Source organism: Lynx rufus, unplaced genomic scaffold (assembly GCF_022079265.1).
Source record: "Lynx rufus isolate CCGP_SWC_20201006 ecotype Redwood Valley unplaced genomic scaffold, mLynRuf1.p SCAF_7, whole genome shotgun sequence".
Classification (NCBI taxonomy): domain Eukaryota; kingdom Metazoa; phylum Chordata; class Mammalia; order Carnivora; family Felidae; genus Lynx; species Lynx rufus.
In genome coordinates this window covers 134,634,088-134,652,599 of record NW_025814889.1, presented here as the reverse complement: position 1 = coordinate 134,652,599, position 18,512 = coordinate 134,634,088, and the positions used below count along the sequence as shown (strand labels likewise).

The window sequence follows — 18,512 nt, the reverse complement described above, 5'->3', positions numbered from 1 at the left end:
CTGGAGAGCCCAGCCACCTTAATACGCTGATCCCAGAGGGTGACTTCAAAGGCAAGGACATCATGTATAACTCATTCATGAGCCCCACAAATCTCATATGTAAAATGAAGATTAGGCCAAGGGTGACCACCGCCCCTCCAATGAGAACAAAAACAGCTGTTACTTATTAAGCACCTGCTCTGTGCCAAGCACTTTTTGTGCCTAATTTTGAATTCCTGTAACAACAGTGCCAGGTAATTGTTATTCCGGTCTCACAGATGTGGGAACCAAAGACCACGGAAGTCACATACTGCTAAGTGGTAAGCAGTGAATCCGGGACGCAACTTCAGGTCTCTCTTTTCGAGATGGGTCAGTTCCCCTGGATTCTGCTACTCTCTCGCCTCTCATAGCCCACCCGTTCTCACTGAAGGTGGCGTGGTGTGATGGTTTGTTCGGATTGAAGTTCTGTACTCAGCGATTGCTCAACCTGCACCACCACTACGCGGCTACAGCCCTGGACAAGTTCTTTAGCCTTCTCAAGCCTTAGTTTCTCCATAGAGAAAATAAAACTTCACAGTGTTATTATGAAATAAAATAATCTACATCAAGTTCTTGGCACAGAGCCTGTTCACATAATGCACATAATCACATAATACATGATTCACGTATTATTTTCCTTCGTAGAGGAGACAGAAGAAATTAGATGCCACGTTGTGTTCCTTCTCTGGACACTGGCAGAAGCAACGGGTCTCTTCTTTTGCTTACTACAAACACAGCTTTAAAGACTCTTTTCGTTGATGAACATTTTTCAGAAGACTTAGCTCATCTGGACCTTTAGCATTCCAGACCCTCTTCTGATGTATCCCAGTGGTGGTAGAATTTCTCCTTGGTTATTTGCCCTCAAACTATGACCAACTTATTCTAAAAATCTAAGCTGATGTCTTTAGGTGCAGATCTTCCTTCTCTCCTTCAGGGGACTTGCAATTTGTTAGAATTTATCTAGGAAAGCATTTCATCCCTCTGAAATCCTTCCTGCTTATGGGGTCCTGGCAGTGGGATATCATCTATTTGGTCTCTCAATAATTCAAAATTTGCCTTCCTCAAAGGTACCAAACATGTTGAACTTCGCTGGGCAGTAAAACTTCTAAAGGTATCAGCCACAGGGCCTTTGCACATGCTGTTTATTCTGCTCAGAAGGTTCTCTGCCTACCCTCATTCCCAATCTGCTCTTTGTCTAGGTCACTCCCATTGATCCTTCAAAGTTCCAAATAAACAGGGAATTCTTCCTGAACTCCCAGCCCAGCCAAAGCCCCCTATTATTTATGTCCACTTACTACTTCTTGACATTCATTTGTGAGATGGTATCTGTCTCCACTAGTTTGGCAGTTCCACTAAGGAGGGATTGTGTCTATTCATAACAAATTCCCCATTCCTGAACGCTAGGTCTGATACATAGGAGGTGCTACATAAATATCAATTAAACCAACGAATGTTGCCTCTGCTTGACTAACTAGCCCTTCTGTATTGAGGAGGGGTAAATACAGAGCAGGTTGGGTTAACTTTGTGAGAGCAAACAGTTAACAAGACAAATCAATAATTTACCAGTCTCAGATGCTTTTGGTTACAGTATAAACAGGTTCAACATTTTTGAAAGACAATTAGGCAATACCTATTAAAATGTAAAATGTCTGTACACTCTAACCAGCTTTCCTGCTTCCAGGAAGCTGGCTCACAAAAATGCTCACATAAACAAGCACTGACACAGGCAAGGACGTTCTCTGCAGCACTGTTTTTAAGAGAACAACCCTATTGTCCAAAAATAGGGCAGTGACTGAATAAATTCTGGCTCATCCACCAAGGAATGCCATCTTACAGCTGTTTAAAAAGGTTTGCTCAGGGGGCACCTGGGTGGCTTAGTTGAGCACCTGACTTTGGCTCAGGTCATGGTCTCGCGGTTCATGAGTTCAAGCCCTGTGTTGGGCTCTGTGCTGACAGCTTGGAGTCTGGAGCCTGCTTTGGATTCTGTGTTGCCTTCTCTCTCTGCCCCTCCCCCGCTTGCACTCTGTCTCTAAAATAAACATTTAAAAAGTAAATAAACATTAAAAAAACAAACAAACAAAAAAAAAAACAAGACTGGCTCAGGGGCACCTGGGTGGCTCAGTGGGTTCAGCATCTGACTTTGGCTCAGGTTATAATCTCACGGTTGGTGGGTTCAAGCCCCTGTGTTGGGCTCTGTGCTGACAGCTCAGAGCCTGGAGCCTGCTTCAGATTCTGTGTCTCCCTCTCTCTGCTCCTTCCATGCTTGTGCTCTGTCTCTCAAAAATAAACATTAAAAAATATATAAAAAATTTTTAAAAGGCAGGCTTAGATGAAAGAACGTCTGACTCTTGATCTCAGATGCTTGAATTCAAGCCCCATGGTAGGTGTAGAGATTACTTAAATAAATGAAAACTTAAAAAAAAAAAAATTAGGGGCGCCTGGGTGGCGCAGTCGGTTAAGCGTCCGACTTCAGCCAGGTCGCGATCTCGCGGTCCGTGAGTTCGAGCCCCGTGTCAGGCTCTGGGCTGATGGCTCAGAGCCTGGAGCCTGTTTCCAATTCTGTGTCTCCCTCTCTCTCTGCCCTTCCCCCGTTCATGCTCTGTCTCTCTCTGTCCCAAAAATAAATAAACGTTGAAAAAAAATTAAAAAAAAAAATTAGATAGAGGTGGTGGTCCCACAACACTGTTAATGCAATTAATGCCACTGAATTGAACACTGAAAAATGGTTAAAATGTCAGCATGTTACATATATTTTACCATAATTAAAAAAAAAAAAAAAGAGGGTAGATCTAACATTACTGGCGGAGAAAAACTTCCGTGGCACATTCAGTGAAAACAGTAAGTAGTAAGATAGCATTATGAGCTTATTTCTATATAATAATTAATAGTTCACACATGTAAATGTATAAATATATTTAAAAATGAAATGACAGGGATTAATTGTGCATAGCAGTTATCTCTAGGGATTAGGATTTTGGACACGTTTACTTTCTACGCCAAGTATTTCTGTAACTTTTAAATGTTACAGGATATATAAGAGTTCCTTTTGTAACCAGGAAAAAAGGACGAACAAGATATGTGCAGAAAGCATGGTGGCTGTGGAGTGGTCGAGCACAATCATTTACTGGCAATTTGACAATCAACAGTGCTCTGGGTTTGTTTGGTTTTTCCTCCCCAATGGTGCAAACTCTTCATTTCAGCAAGTTAATTTACAGGAATTTATCATTAATAAGGAAAATGGAAAAAAATGTATCTTTCTACTAGAGGGACCTGGTTACCACCATTATCTTTTTCTTTCTTTTTTTTTTAATGTTTTTATTTATTTTGGTGAGAGAGACAGAGTACGAGCAGTGGAGGGGTAAAGAGAGAAGGAGACACAGAATCTGAAGCGGGCTCCAGGCTCTGAGCTGTCAGCACAGAGCCCAACCCGGGGCTTGAACTCACAAACCGTGAGATCATGACCTGAGCCGAAGTTTGATGGTTAATCAACTGAGCCACCCAGGCACCCCTGGTTACCGCCATTATCTTAAGCCACAGATCAAACTTAGCATCACCAACAGCAAGACTACCTGACACTCATGCCCCTGATGGGAAAGCATCACCTATTAAGAATTCTTGTTGGAGTGCCTGGCTGGCTCAGTCAATGGAGCATGTGATGCTTAATTATGGGGTCATGAGTTCGAGCCCCAGGTTAGGGGTAGGGCTTACTTAAAAAAAAAAAAGGTGGGGGGGGCACCTGGTGGCTCAGTCAGTTAAGTGTCCGACTTCAGCTCAGGTCATGATATCGTAGTTGGTGGGTTCCAGCCCCCGCATCAGGCTCTGTGCTGACATCTCAGAGCCTGGAGCCTGCTTTGGATTCTGTGTCTCCCTCTCTCTCTGGCCCTCCCCCACTCGCGCTCTATCTCTGTCTCTCAAAAAAAGAATAAATGTTAAAAAAAAATTAAATGCTCAAAACCAAAGATAAACATTCTTGCAGACTCCTTGCTGTGGAGTAAAAGGAAATTGATCTTTTGGTAAAGCAGCTTGTCAATACGAAACCCACAGGAACATCCATATCCTCTGACCCAGCAATTCCATATCTGAAATTTTATCCTTGAGAAAGAATTCTAAATATGAAAATGATACTATATGCATCAAATAGTTCAGTGCATTACTACTTATAGCTGCTAAGACTGAAAGCAACTTAACATGTATAATTTCCACTCAGTAGGAATGATGGTTTTTTTTTTAAATTTTTTTTTTTTCAACGTTTTTATTTATTTTTGGGACAGAGAGAGACAGAGCATGAACGGGGGAGGGGCAGAGAGAGAGGGAGACACAGAATCGGAAACAGGCTCCAGGCTCCGAGCCATCAGCCCAGAGCCTGACGCGGGGCTCGAACTCATGGACCGCGAGATCGTGACCTGGCTGAAGTCGGACGCTCAACCGACTGCGCCACCCAGGCGCCCCAGGAATGATGGTTTTAAGCACCAAATAGCAATAGGAAATTGTCTGTAATAATATGTGAAAAAGCAGGTTATAAGTTACATACACACTGACTACAATGTTATAAAACGAATGTTCACAGACCAAAAGGAAATACACTAACATCATAGAAAATGTTTGGGTTAAGGGGTGCCTGGCTGGCTCTGTCAGTTAAGCATCTGACTCTTGAGTTCAGCTCAGGTCACAATCTCGAGGTTCGTGGGATCAACCCCCATGTAGGGCTCCACGCTGTCAGCACGGAGCCTGCTTAGGATCCTCTCTCTCCTTCTCTCTCTCTGGCCCTCCACCACAGGCAGATGCTCACTCTCTCTCAAAAAAATTAGATGAACTTTAAGAAAACGGGTTAAGATGGAAAATCATTTTCTCCTATAATTCCCCTAATTTGTATTAAGGTGATGTGTGGTTGAAAAGAGTTGACAGCAAGCTGTTTTCAGCTGGTGTAGAGAGAGCTGGAGTCCCCTAGTGTCACTGTATTTTTGTCCTTGAATGCCAATTTTGCAATCCAACATTCTGGTGAAGACAGCACACTCAGACACCCAAAGAGCCAGGGTATGTGTACCCCATGGGCCACTTCCCCATGTGCAGATTCAACAGTGAAAGACCTCATGTGACAAGAGGGAACATTTAGGGCATGGGAGTCCACAGATCTGGCCTCCCAGCTCAGTCACTAGGTACCCTTATAGTAAAGTAATCCAGCCTTTCTGTGCGCCCCTTCCCGTTTCTACGACATGGGAGAACTGGATCATTCCAGCTGCATCAAAACCACCTGAGAGGTTTCATAAACACTCAGCTTCTAGGCCCTACCACGCCCAGACCTCTCAATCAGAACCACCTGGAATGGAGCCTAAGCATCGGTAAAGACTGCCAGGTCACTCTTGATACTTCTATGTCTGGGAACCACTGGACTAGATGTCCTCCAGTTCTTTCCAGCTCAGAGAGTCTATAAATATTCCTCCCCAGCAAACAGGCTCTCAGATAAACTTGTGTATTCCCCAAAGGACCGGAGGAAAATGTAGCAATGTCAGAACAGATTTATCTGCACCAGGGAAGAAAACTCCCTGAGCTTAGGCTTTTCTGAATTAGCCATGGCCTTTGCCTTCGTTTACACACAGGCGAGGACACAGTGCTATGCGTACATGCACACGTAAAATGCACCCCAGTGTGGTGCCACAGAGGGCGCACTAGATTCAGAACACTACCTGCTTATTAGCCCCCTGACTGGCCAAACTGCTTACTCTTCCTATTTTAAAATACTCAGAAAATAGAATAATCCCTGTCTAGACTACTTCATTTAACAAACAACGGGGGGGGGGGGGGGTGGCCATGATGCCTGCACATCTGTGTCCCATTTGCCACAACGCACCTGACGAAAGCTTAGCTAAACTCTAGCCCACCACCATGCTGTCCCTACAGTCAGGATCACAATCTGGAGGGATAAGACACGAAAACAAAAAGTGTACTAAAGTCGCTATTGTAGACATTAGGTCCAAGGTGCAGCTAAAGCATGGATATAGGAATGGTCAAGAGAAAAGGAGGCCAAGACCTTCTCCAAGATCATGTTTAAGTTCAAGTTAAAAAACAAAAAACAGGGGCGCCTGGGTGGCTCAGTCGGTTAAGCATCTGACTTCGGCTCAGGTCATGATCTCGTGGTCCGTGGGTTCGAGCCCCGTGTCGGGCTCTGTGCTGACAGCTCAGAGCCTGGAGCCTGTTTCAGATTCTGTGTCTCCCTCTTTCTCTGACCCTCCCCTGTTCATGCTCTCTCTCTGTCTCAAAAATAAATAAATGTTAAAAAAATTTTTTTTAAACAAAAAACAAAACAAAACAAAACAACTGGCTACAAATGTAAAAGCCAGAGAGAATGGCTCACTCAAAATCACATGGCATTTGTGGAGAGCCATCATGGAAGGAGGAAGTTATTCAAAGTCCATCATATCCTTGTATAGCCCTCTCAGGACAGTCTTAGCAACTTCCAAATATTGGCCATAGGATGTTCTGAGCTAAAAGGAGCCTTAGAGAGGGGGCTTTCACATTTTGGGAACACACACCCACACAATACATTTTATGTTGTGATCCAGCCCACAGATACTGCCAGGGTGGTGTAACTAAAACAAGTTTCACTAAACAATACTTGCCACGTGCAATACATGTATATGTTTATTTTTTTAATTTAAGTAGACTCCACGCCCAATGTGGGGCTCAAACTCACGACCTGTGATCAAGAGTCACATGCTCTACTAACTCAGCCAGGTGCCCCTAATGCTTTTTATTCTACTATTATTTATACTGTGGTAAAATACATATAAAATTTTCCACCCTATTAAAGTGGCCAATTCAGCACATGTGAATTGGCACAGCCAATTTGGACCAGCACTAGCTGGTCCGAAACTTTCTCATCACCCCAAAGCAAACCCCATACCCACTCAGCAGTTGCTCCTTATTCCCTTTACTCGTCTTGCCCCAGGCTCTGGCAACCACTAATATGCTATTTCTATAGATTTGTCTATTCTAGATAGTTCATATAATCATTCAATAGGCAACTCTTTGTATCTGGCTTTTTTTCCTTTAGCACACTAGATGGTCTTTTTTTTTTTTTTCTCTTAAGTTTATGTACTTATTTTGAGAGAGAGAGAGAGAGAGCAAGAAACCCAAGCAGGCTCTGCACCGTTAGTGAAGAGCCCAATGTGGGGCCAGAACTCACAGAACCATGAGATTGTGACCTGAGCCAAAACCAAGAGTCAGACGCTTAACCAACTGAGCCACCCAGATGGCCCTAGATTGTCTTTTCTCTAAGGCAAGTTGCACCCCATTAATTTCATGATTGGGTAACATGTCAGAATAGGCAATTTAAAAAAATTTTAACGTTTATTTATTTTTGAGACAGAGAGAGACAGAGCATCAATGGGGGAGGGTCAGAGAGAGGGAGACACAGAATTTGAAACAGGCTCCAGGCTCTGGGCTGTCAGCACAGAGCCCGACTCGGGGCTTGAACTCACAGACCGTGAGATCAGGACCTGAGCTAAAGTCGGCCGCTCAACCGACTGAGCCCCCCAGGCACCCCCAGAATAGGCAATTAAGACAATACCTTAGAGAACTTCCAATTTCTTTTTTAATTTTATTTTCTGAATTCACATCCAAATTAGTTAGCATATAGTGCAACGATTTTAGTAGATTCCTTAATGCCCCGTACCCATTTAGCCCATCCCCCCCCCACAACCCCTCTAGTAACCCTTTGTTTGTTCTCCATATTTAAGAGTCTCTTATGTTTTGTCCCCCTCCCTGTTTTTGTATTATTTTTGTTTCCCTTCCCTTATGTTCATCAGTTCTGTGTCTTGAAGTCCTCATGAGTGAAGTCATATGATACCTGTCTTTCTCTAATTTCACTTAGCACAATACGCTCTAGTTCCATCCATGTAGTTGCAAATGGCAAGACTGCATTCTTTCTGATTGCTGAGTAATACTCCATTGTATATATATACACCACATCTTCTTTATCCATTCATCCATCGATGGACATTTGGGCTCTTTCCATACTTTGGCAAAGTATGCTACTATAGTGTATAGTGCTACTATAAACATTGGGGTGCATGTGTCCCTTCAAAACAGCACCCCTGTATCCCTTGGATAAATACCTAGTAGTGCAATTGCTGGGTCATAGGGTAGGTCTATTTTTAGATTTTTGAGGAACCTCCATACTGTTTTCCAGAGTGGCTGCACCAGCTTGCATTCCCACAAACAGTGCAAAAGAGATCCTCTTTCTCCGCATCCTCGCCAACATCTGTTGTTGTCCGAGTTGTGAATGTTAGCCATTCTGACAGGTGTAAGGTGGTATCTCATGGTGGTTTTGATTTGTATTTCCCTGATGATGAATGATGTTGAGCATACTTTCATGTGCCGGCTGGCCATCTGGATGTCTTCTTTGGAGAAGTGTCTATTCATGTCTTTTGCCCATTTCTTCACTGGATTATTTGTTTCCTGGGTGTTGAATTTGATAAGTTCTCTATAGATTTTGGATACTAACCCTTTATCTGATATGTCATTTGCAAATCTTCTTCCATTCCGTCGGTTGCCTTTTAGTTTTGATGATTGTTTCCTTCGCTGTGCAGCTTTTTATTTTGATGAGGTCCCAGTAGTTCATTTTTGCTTTTGTTTCCCTTGCCTCTGGAGACATGTTGAGTAAGAAGTTGCTGCCGTCAAGACCAAAGAGGTTTTTGCCTGCTTTTTCCTCGAGGATTTTGATGGCTTCCTGTCTTACATTTAGGTCTTTCATCCATTTTGAGTTTCTTTTTGTGTATGGTGTAAGAAAGTGGTCTAGGTTCATTCTTCTGCATGTCGCTGTCCAGTTTTCCCAGCACCACTTGCTGAAGAGACTGTCTTTATTCCATTGGACGTTCTTTCCTGCTTTGTCAAAGATTAGTTGGCCATACATTTGTGGGTCCATTTCTGGGTTCTCCATTCTGTTCCATTGATCTGAGTGTCTGTTTTTGTGCCATAGAGAACTTCCAATTTTAAAAAATGAGTTACAAATGTCAGAGCCAAAGAGCCATAAGGAAGGAATTGCTCACAATTGCCCTAGGCCTTTGCAGAGCATTATCAGGCTCTCTGCAGCATTCAGTCTGAGGTGCCAGAGGCACCCAAACCTCAGCCTGACCACTTGGTGCCTCTCTCCACACAGCTATCCTCCAGGAAGATGGGAAAAAAGAAGACAACAAAGCAAGTTGGTGTTTTGTTTTGTTTTTAAGTCAAACCTACTAATTTTTTTGATGTTTTTATTTATTTCTGAGACAGAAAGCATGAGCTGGGGAGGGTCAGAGAGAGGGAGACAGGAACCAAAGCAGACTCTGCGCTGACAGCAGACAGCCCAATGCAGGGCTCGAACTCACAAGCCATGAGATCATGACCTGAGCCAAAGTCAGACACTTAGCTGACTGAGCCACCCAGGCACCCCCCAAATTTATTAAATTTAAAACACATCTTCTGTTCTGAACCATGCCTTCCTATACTTAACATTAGTGTTAAAAAGGCCCTTTCTTTTTAAGAAATGACGCTGATAAGGAAGGAAGGAAGGAAGGAAGGAAGGAAGGAAGGAAGGAAGGAAGGAAGGAAGGAAGGAAGGAAGCTGACAGTGGACAATGATTTGTGTGGCATGCAGACAAGGGAGGTGTTTTTTCAGTATCCTTACTTGGAGAAATTCAACACCTGCAACCCCATGTTGATCCCCTCAATTCTGTGTGCACATTCTGGTGCTAGCATACAACTTTTCCAGAACACAATTGTCAGTGAGGGGCAGGTACAGTCACTAAAGAAGATACAAAGAAGAAATAGCTGGGATTTTAATTTTACCGTTAGAATCTCAGTAGCAGCCAAATTTGAGAAGTGATGAGCACTGCTGACCAGGGAAAAACATCTGTCTTCACTGCCATTCTCTCTGTCCTCGCTCCCTCCTACCACCAAACCTTATTCATCTATTCATGCATCTGTCTATCCGTCAAATAGTTACTGAATGACTCTGGGTGCCAGGCACTATTCTAGGCATTGGGATACAGCAATGAACAAAATGATCCTCTTGGGACTTAGACGAAGACAGAGTGAGAGAAAGGAAAAAAAAAAAAAAAAGTAAAACCTCAATCAGACGTTGGTAAGTATCATGAAAGATAATGAAGCAGGAGCAAGGAGAAAAGAGCCAACATGGTGGGGAAAGGTGCAGTTTAAAATAGGATAGTTGGGGGGCGCCTGGGTGGCTCAGTCAGTTGAGCATCCAACTTCGACTCAGGTCATGATCTTGCGGTCCATGAGTTTGGGCCCCACATCGGGCTCTGTGTTAACAGCTCAGAGCCTGGAGCCTGCTTCAAATTCTTTGTCTCCTTCTCTCTTTCTCTCTCACCTCTCCTCTCTCTCTCAAAAGTAAACATTAAAAAAAATTTTTTTAAATAAATAAATAAATAGGGGCGCCTGGGTGGCTCAGTCGGTTAAGCGTCCGACTTCGGCTCAGGTCACGATCTCGCGGTCCGCGAGTTCGGGCCCCACGTCGGGCTCTGGGCTGATGGCTCAGAGCCTGGAGCCTGCTTCCGATTCTGTGTCTCCTTCTCTCTCTGCCCCTCCCCCGTTCATGCTGTGTCTCTCTCTGTCTCAAAAATAAATAAACGTTTAAAAAAAAAATTTAAATAAATAAATAAAATAGGATAGTTGGTGGGTGCCTGGATGACTCAATCGGTTAAGCACCGGACTTTGGACTTCGGCTCAGGTCATGATCTCACGGTTTGTGGGCTCAAGCCCTGCATCAGGCTCTCTGCTTCCAGCACAGAGCCAGCTTTGGATCCTCTGTCTCCCTCTCATGGCCCCTACCCAGCCCTCCCTCTCTCAAAAATAATAAACATTAAAAAAAATTTTTTTATAGGATAGCTGAGAAAGGCTTCCATTGAGAAAATGACACTGAACAATGACCTGACAAAAGGTACAAGCCAACCTACAGACTGAAAGAGCATTCCAGACAGAAAATCTGAGGATCCTCTAAAGTGAGGTGGCAACTGTTGTGTTCAAAGAACAGCAAGGAGAGGTATTTGTACACCTATACTGAGAACAGCATTGTTCACAACAGCCAAAATACAAAGAAACTCAAGTGTCCACCAATGGATGAACAGATAAATAAAGAAACTGTGATGCACACATACAATGGAATATCCCTTGAAAAGAACTCTGGGGCGCCTGGCTGGCTCAGTTGGTGGAGCATGTGACTCTTGATCTCAGGGTTGAGAGTTTGAGCCCCACGTTAAGCATGCGCACACTCCGTCTCGCTCTCTCTCAAAATAAACAAACACTAAAAAAATAATAACAATAAAAAAGATGATGGTGATTTGGACCAGAGTAAGAGTGGCAGAGGCAGTGAGAAGGGGTTGGAGTCTGGATATATTCTGTAGGTAGTAACAATAAGATATGCCGACAAACCGCCCAAGGGGTGTGAGAGAAGAGTCAAGAATATCACTGAGGTTCTGGGCCGGAGCCACTTAAAGAATGGCGCTGCTGTACACCGAACAGGGAAGGCGACAGGGAGAGCGGGCTTGAGGGTGAGGACACTTGGGTGGAGATGTCAAGTAGGCAGCTGGATTCTTATCCTAGCCCCCCTCCCTGGAACTCGGCTAATTAAACAGTTCATCTAGAATCACAGATTATCAGGTGAACCCCAGGTGAGCCCAGATCACCAAGTGTTTTTTCTTCATTTGGCAGATGAAGAAATGAAAGCCCAAGGTCACATGCCTAGTTAACAGCAGTTAGGAGAACTCAAGCCACTTAAGCCTCAAGTCAAGCTTTTTCTACCATACTACTTCCCTAATTTAAACGAAGGTGTTACTGCTTCATGAAACAAATATTTATCAAGCCCCAGAACTTGTGCAGTGCTGTCTGAATTAGTGAGATAATCAAGATTGGCATAGTCCCTGCCCATGTTGAGTTTACAGTTTGGTGGAGAAGACAGATACCAAGTAATCACTCAAGGGACAATATAAGCAGCTATGTCAGAGAGGTGCTATGAAATTAAAGTTAATCAGCTGAAACAGCAGAAAGGTGGAGAACCTAAGCTAGACTGGGAGAATGGCTTCTCCCAAGAAAGTGATATTTTAATCTGAGAAATGAAACATTACAGGAGTTCACCAGGCAAATCGAATGGGGTTTAGGAGAGGGAGTCCTAGCAAACTCGCAGGCCCAGAACAGCATGTGCAAAGGCCCCACGGCGGGAAAACACCTGTAACTGAAAGACAGAGAAAGACAGCTTGGCAGGACAAAGTGCAGTGGAAATGGCATAAAATAAGGGTAAGAGGTAAAAGGGAATCCGGAATCATGAGGGAACTTGTAGGGGGTAGGAGAAAAGCACCCTAGCAACCTTGAACCACAGCTCATCTGAGTCGTGCTACAATACCTTGTGATCCCCCTGGAACACTAGATGGGAGCCTCTAAAGGAGCTGCTGTGAAGACTGTTTAGGAAAGAGGTCCGTATGCATTTTTTTTTTTTTTTTTTGAGATCTGGATGCATTTTAACACTTGAGCACTTATTCTGTGCCAAGCAACAGGACACAGACACCAAGAAGAGTAAGACAGTCCCTAAGCTAATATATATTAGTCTGACCAAGTCCAGCACATAAATGCAACCAACTGTCATCTATGCTAAAAAGGAAGCACAAACCAGAGGCAGGAGTGCTGCAGAGGGAGCAATTAACTCTGGGATGCCAGGGCAAAGTTTCACTGAGTGGGGCTGAGGAGGATAAAGAAGAGTTTGCAAGGCATTCAGAGGACAGACAGTATGGAAAAGACACGGAATCACAAGTGAAGTGTGTAAAAGCTACTAAGTACTCCAAACGATAAGATGCAAAAGACAAAGCAGCAAATGGTGGAAGGTCAGGCTTGGTGAGGTTCCCTATGCTAAAATTTGAATCGCAACCTTTGGTTTACAAGAGGCAACGCCATACAATGGAAAACCTAGATCTAGCTCCAAAGCCCAGCTCTACCATTTACTGGCTGCGTGACCTCAGACAGGCTTCACCTTTGAGCCCAATTTCCTTGTGTGGAAAAAGGGGGTAATAGGTGCAGTATTATGTGAGGTTGGAGAGGACATGGATGGGCTCCCCCCAAATGCCAACTATTAGGTAAAATGCTACAAGCAGATTTTGGTTTTTGGTTTTTGGTTTTCAAATAGCATTTACTAGGGTTTTTCCAGCCAGTTCAAAGAGCAGGACATACTTCATGGAGAAAATTCAGAAAAAACGAAATACACAATTTTAGACTCCCTGAAGCCCACCCAGGGATACCTACCACCACTCCTCCCACCAGACTCCCTGGTCTGACACCAGGTACTCAGTGGTATTTAATACTCAGTGAGTCTGAGAGAGGCAGCAAACACCTGTTCCATGCCAAATCTAACCACCACCCCCCAAGTCACTGGCACCATAGCACCCACTATACCCACACCAAACAGGTATCATGGCTGAGGTTTCTATGCAAAGACCATTTTTAAAATTAAAAAAAAAAAATGTTTATTTTGAGAGAGACAGAGACAGAGGGAGGAAGGGAAGGAGGGAGGGAGGGAGACAATCACAAGCAGGCTCTACACTCAGCACAGAGCCCGCCACAGGGTTCAATCCCACAGGATCATGACCTAAGCCGAAATCAAAAGTTGTATGCTCAACCAACTGAGCCACCCAGGCACCCCTGATATTCTTCATACCTCTGTATTTTCCAACTTTCCTAAAATGAGTAATTACCTCCATAAACAAGAAAAAAAGTTAAGAAATTAATTTCACCTTAAAAGCAGATATTACCAAGTACTGCAACTTGCTGACTACTGAGGTTGGGGAAAAAGTAGTCTGGATCAGTATTATTTGAAGAACGATTATGATTTGTGGCATATAAAAAAAACATAATTGGGGCACCTGGCCGGCTCAATCAGTTAAGCATCTGACTTCAGCTCAGATCATGATCCCATGGCTTGTGAGTTCGAGCCCGCATCGGGCTCTGTGCTGACAGCTCAGAGCCTGGAGCCTGTTTCAGATTCTGTGTCTCCCTCTCTCTCTGCCCCTCCCCTCCTCCCACTCTGTCTCTCGTTCTCTCAAAAATAAACACTAAAAAAATTTATTAAAAAAAAACATAATAACCTACTAGAATTTTGCTTTTGTTTCCTAAGCCCAAAAGTAAAACATACTCAATGCTCAGTTCAACCTGGCCCTAGAACCCACAGACATTCCCGAGATCACCCATAAGGCCAGCCAACTCAAATATCACAACAACCAGGAAATAGGAAAATTGTTTCCCACACCTGGAACCCAAGTCCCAGGCCTTGTGAAATTCTCATGGGTAAACACCAAGCCCTTATCTAGAAGAGATACTTTCACTAAGCCCTTACTAACCTCTGCTTCCTCTGGAACAAAGGAGCCTAGAACAGGACTGAGCAGAAACATCTCTTCAGCAACCTCCCCAGGCCACTAATTCAACAGGATGGGGCCAAGAAGCTCATTTTCTTCCAGAAAGCCTATTCCACTACTGGATACTTCTAATGCTTCCCAACCACAACAAACGCCTTTTTTTTTTTTAATATTTTTTTAAAATTTACTTATTTTGAGAGAGACAGAGAGAGCATGGGGAGGGGAGGGAGGGAGGGAGGGAGAGAGAGAGGGAGGGAGGGAGGGAGGGAGGGAGGGAGGGAGGGAGAGAGAGAGAGAGAGAGAGAGAGAATGAATGAATATATCCCAAGCAGGCTCTGCACTGTCAGCACAGAGGCTAACGTGGGGCTCATACCCACGAAACCGGGAGATCATGACCTGAGCCGAAATCAAGAGCTGAATGCTTAAACCGTCTGAGCCACCCAGGCGCCCCCCACAACAAATGCTTCTTATACTGACCTGAAACATGCCTCCATCACATCAGAATACAGATTCTAGCACTGGAGACCTGGGCTCAAATCCCGACTCCACCCCCAACAAGCTATGTAACCTCGTGTGGCTGCATTTAGCATCTACACACCCCATCTCTAAGTGGGAATAACCTTCCCAGGCCGCAGTGAGGATTAAGGAGAGCACCTGTGGGAAAGTACTCGGTCCAGTGTCTGACACTCAGCAGGCCTCACTTCCTAGCCCTGCCCTTTGGAACCAGATCAAATGAGCCTGGTCACTCTTCCACACCTCAGCCTTTCCAATCTTTGAAAACCCTACTTGTGTCTTCAACACTGTAGGAATCCACACCGCATTTCCTCTGCTATCAAACAACTCCCTAATTTTACAGTCGGGTGGAAGTCTCCCATAGTAGCCAGATGCCCACAGAACTGTTCTGCAGTATTAAATAGCTGTTAGCTGTCACTCTGCTCCATTCCAGCTACTCTGCTAAACCTTGCTGTGCAAAGTTCAGCCTCTCTAACTGCCCCGAAGGCCCAGAGGCCCAGAGACAGAAGTGGCCTGCCCAAGGTCACATGGCTGGGAAGCTACAGAGCCCATGCTCTTCTCGCTGTGCTACAGAAGGTATCTCAACCTCTGTTCTGGCCCAACAGCCCGCTGCGCTCAGCCCTCGATGGGGGCTCTTAGTCCCAACTGCTGAACCGGACGGAGTGCCTTCGGTGGAGTCTGGCTCCTTGGGTCTTGGCAGTGCCCACTCCCTTACTGGATGGGATACAAATCTCTTGGGCTCCAAGGGAGTAAGGAAGCCTCTGCTGATCTTACCTCTACTGACACAGAATTTTTTTTTTTTGATGTTTTATTTTATATTTGAGAGCGAGCGCACGAGCAGGGGAGGGACAGAGAGATAGAGACAGAATCTGAGGGGCGCCTGGGTGGCTCAGTCGGTTGAGCACCGACTTCGGCTCAGGTCACGATCTCACGGTCGGTGAGTTCGAGCCCCGCATCGGGCCCCTGTGCTGACAGCTCAGAGCCTGGAGCCTGTTTCAGATTCTGTGTCTCCCTCTCGCTGACCCTCCCCCGTTCATGCTCTGTCTCTCTCTGTCTCAAAAATAAATAAATAAACGTTAAAAAAAAAAAAAAAAAGAGACAGAATCTGAAGCAGGTTCCAGGTTCTGAGCTGTCAACACAGAGCCTGATGCGGGGCTTCAACTCACGAGCAATGAGATCATGACCTGAGCCGAAGTCGGATGCTTAACCGACTGAGCCACCCGGGCGCCCCCAGAACAAATTCTGAAGGGGAAACATACCCACAGTAGACCCCACTGGGGAGCCTGGCAAGAAATGAAATGAAAAAAACTGTGCCAGGCAAGGTCACAAAGGTTATCTTATGTCACCTTCCCAACAATTGTGCCAAATGGGATTGTGACAAGTCAGGTTGTCCCTTGTACAGATGAAAAAATGGAGACTCTGATAAATGAAAAAGTAAACTCCACCAAAATGTAAGCTCCCTGCAGGCAGAAAACTTGTCTAGTCAGTGAGGCATTTTATTTGTATGACTGTATTACACCCCTGGAAAAAGAATCCCAGGATTTTCCCTCCTGTGTGTTTTCGTCTTGCTTTCATGGTCCATGATGCCAGCTGAGGTTGTCAAGTACAATGAAACCAAACTGGCGGGACGGGAGCAGATTATTCTGCCGTTTTTCTAGATCTTTGAGTTGTACATCAAACCTGGGGCTGATCACTCCACACTTGTTTAACCTGCCTGTGAGGTTCACAACAATTTTCCCAGCTCTGTGATCATCGATGATTTCAAATTTGCCAATGTAACCATGCTTCACCGTCACAGTCAGAAATCGGGCGATGACTTTGGAGCATAGCCTAATAAGAACCTGGCGTTTGCCTCTTTTCAGCATTGTTAATGCTCTTGAGAGCATCTGCCAGGACATTCATGCGCACCATTATGGTGGCACGGAAAGATGGCAGAAAGAGGACAGGAGGGGCAGGCAAGCGCACGGAGTTATGGAAAAGTTGTCTAGTCAGGTTACCATGTATACTCAGAGCCTAGAACAATGTCTGACACACAGGAGTTCAAGAAATATTTGGTCATGAAAGAAACGAAGGCAGAGCCATAATTTGAACACAAGCCTCTTCATCGTGCTTTCAAGTTCACATTTTGAGTGCCTCTAGCAGAGGTGCTGAGCCAGCAGCACCCGTTCATGGAGACAAGCAGAGGAAAAGGGACGCACCTTGTGGCACGTCACGCGCACACCCACACAGAACTCTCGCTTTCCCATCTGGCCAAAGTCAGACATGCTACTCTCTCTTCTCAAAGGACAGAAGTCTTCCCTTGAAACCACTTCTATTCAGAAAACAGTCCAAACCAAAAGGACTGACAGTCTCGGACAGGAGGCCAGCCTGGTTGGGCCAGTCTGACCTTTTGTCCATCCTGTGAAGCATGGCACATGCCAGCATTGTCTCAGGGAACCACGGGTTGGTGAGTCCCAGAATGTGGGGCAAGCCAAGGAGAAGTAGCTGAGCTGTGCAAACAGGCTGGGCTCCTGGAGGAGGCCTGGTCTCTTCAGGCAGCTGCTTCAGGGAGAGACAAAGAAGTCACCAGCCCCATTCTGACCTGCAGAGTGCCACTGTGGAAACACTCCAACCCATGCCAAGTAAAAGAAAGGGCATGCACTCTGGAACTGGATGGATCTGGCTTAGAATCGCAGCTCCCCTGGCTATGGGACCTCGGACAAGACTGTTCACCTCTTTGAGCCTGTTTCCTGTTCTGTAAAATGGGGGTAAAAAGAGCGGGATTTTGCGACAATTACAGAGAATGTACCGCTTTGCAAATGCAGAGAAAAAAGTCTGGAATGATAAACGCGAAATTCCTATCAGTGTTTGCCCTTGGGGACTGGAATGGGGAAGAGAGTTATGAATACACCGCATTCTTTGAGGAAAAAATATATGAAAAGCACAGAGCTCAGTTGCTGGGTTCCTGACAGGCATTCAATAAAGGTAAGTTGCTATTACTCAGTTCTCCTTGGAGGATATGCTGCTACTAACACACTGTGTATTACAAAAAGGACTATGGGGTGCCGTTTTCCACCATGTCCCTAGCTCGCAAACAAAGTCCAGGAGCCCGAGAGCAGGCCCCAAGCACAAAGGCAGCACATAGCAGAACTGAAATGGGATTGAAAAGGTCTCATCTATCCACTCATGCTGCCCTTGAACGTCTAACATGACCTATCCAACCTATGCAAGCCCTGTCCAGCAGGGAAACACACTACCTTGTGTGGCAGCACATCTCACCAGGAGGACTTCAAGGTCTCAGTAGGGTAAGACCCCAGTTCCTCTGACCATGACCCTCAGCAGCCTTCCGGCTCATAGCTGTTAGCTTGTAGCTGCCCGGCTCTTCCTGGCAGGGAAGTCTCAGGCAGGCTCTGTCTAGTGGGCTACACAGGAATGCCTGTCAGTCAGCACCCTCCTAAGAAGCAGCAGCTTCCCACACCTCTGCTGCTTCTAATAAATTTCTCCCACCCCTGGGAGGTGATGCCTGGCACATCTTCCAAGAATCCAGAGCTAAACAGTTTTCTCCCGCCAGGAGGCAATCAGCTAGCTTGGTTGCTATGCAACTGGCAGGCA

The 18,512-nt window shown here is 45.1% G+C and overlaps 1 protein-coding gene and 1 pseudogene across 1 annotated transcript in view; both read right to left on the bottom strand.

Annotated features, from left to right (window-relative positions):
• ACO2 (aconitase 2) overlaps positions 1 to 18,512 on the bottom strand; it is a 56,331-nt gene that overhangs the window by 27,343 nt on the left and 10,476 nt on the right. The gene's annotated exons all lie outside the window — the stretch shown is intronic.
• Positions 16,305 to 16,847, bottom strand: LOC124501267 (40S ribosomal protein S15a-like; annotated as a pseudogene).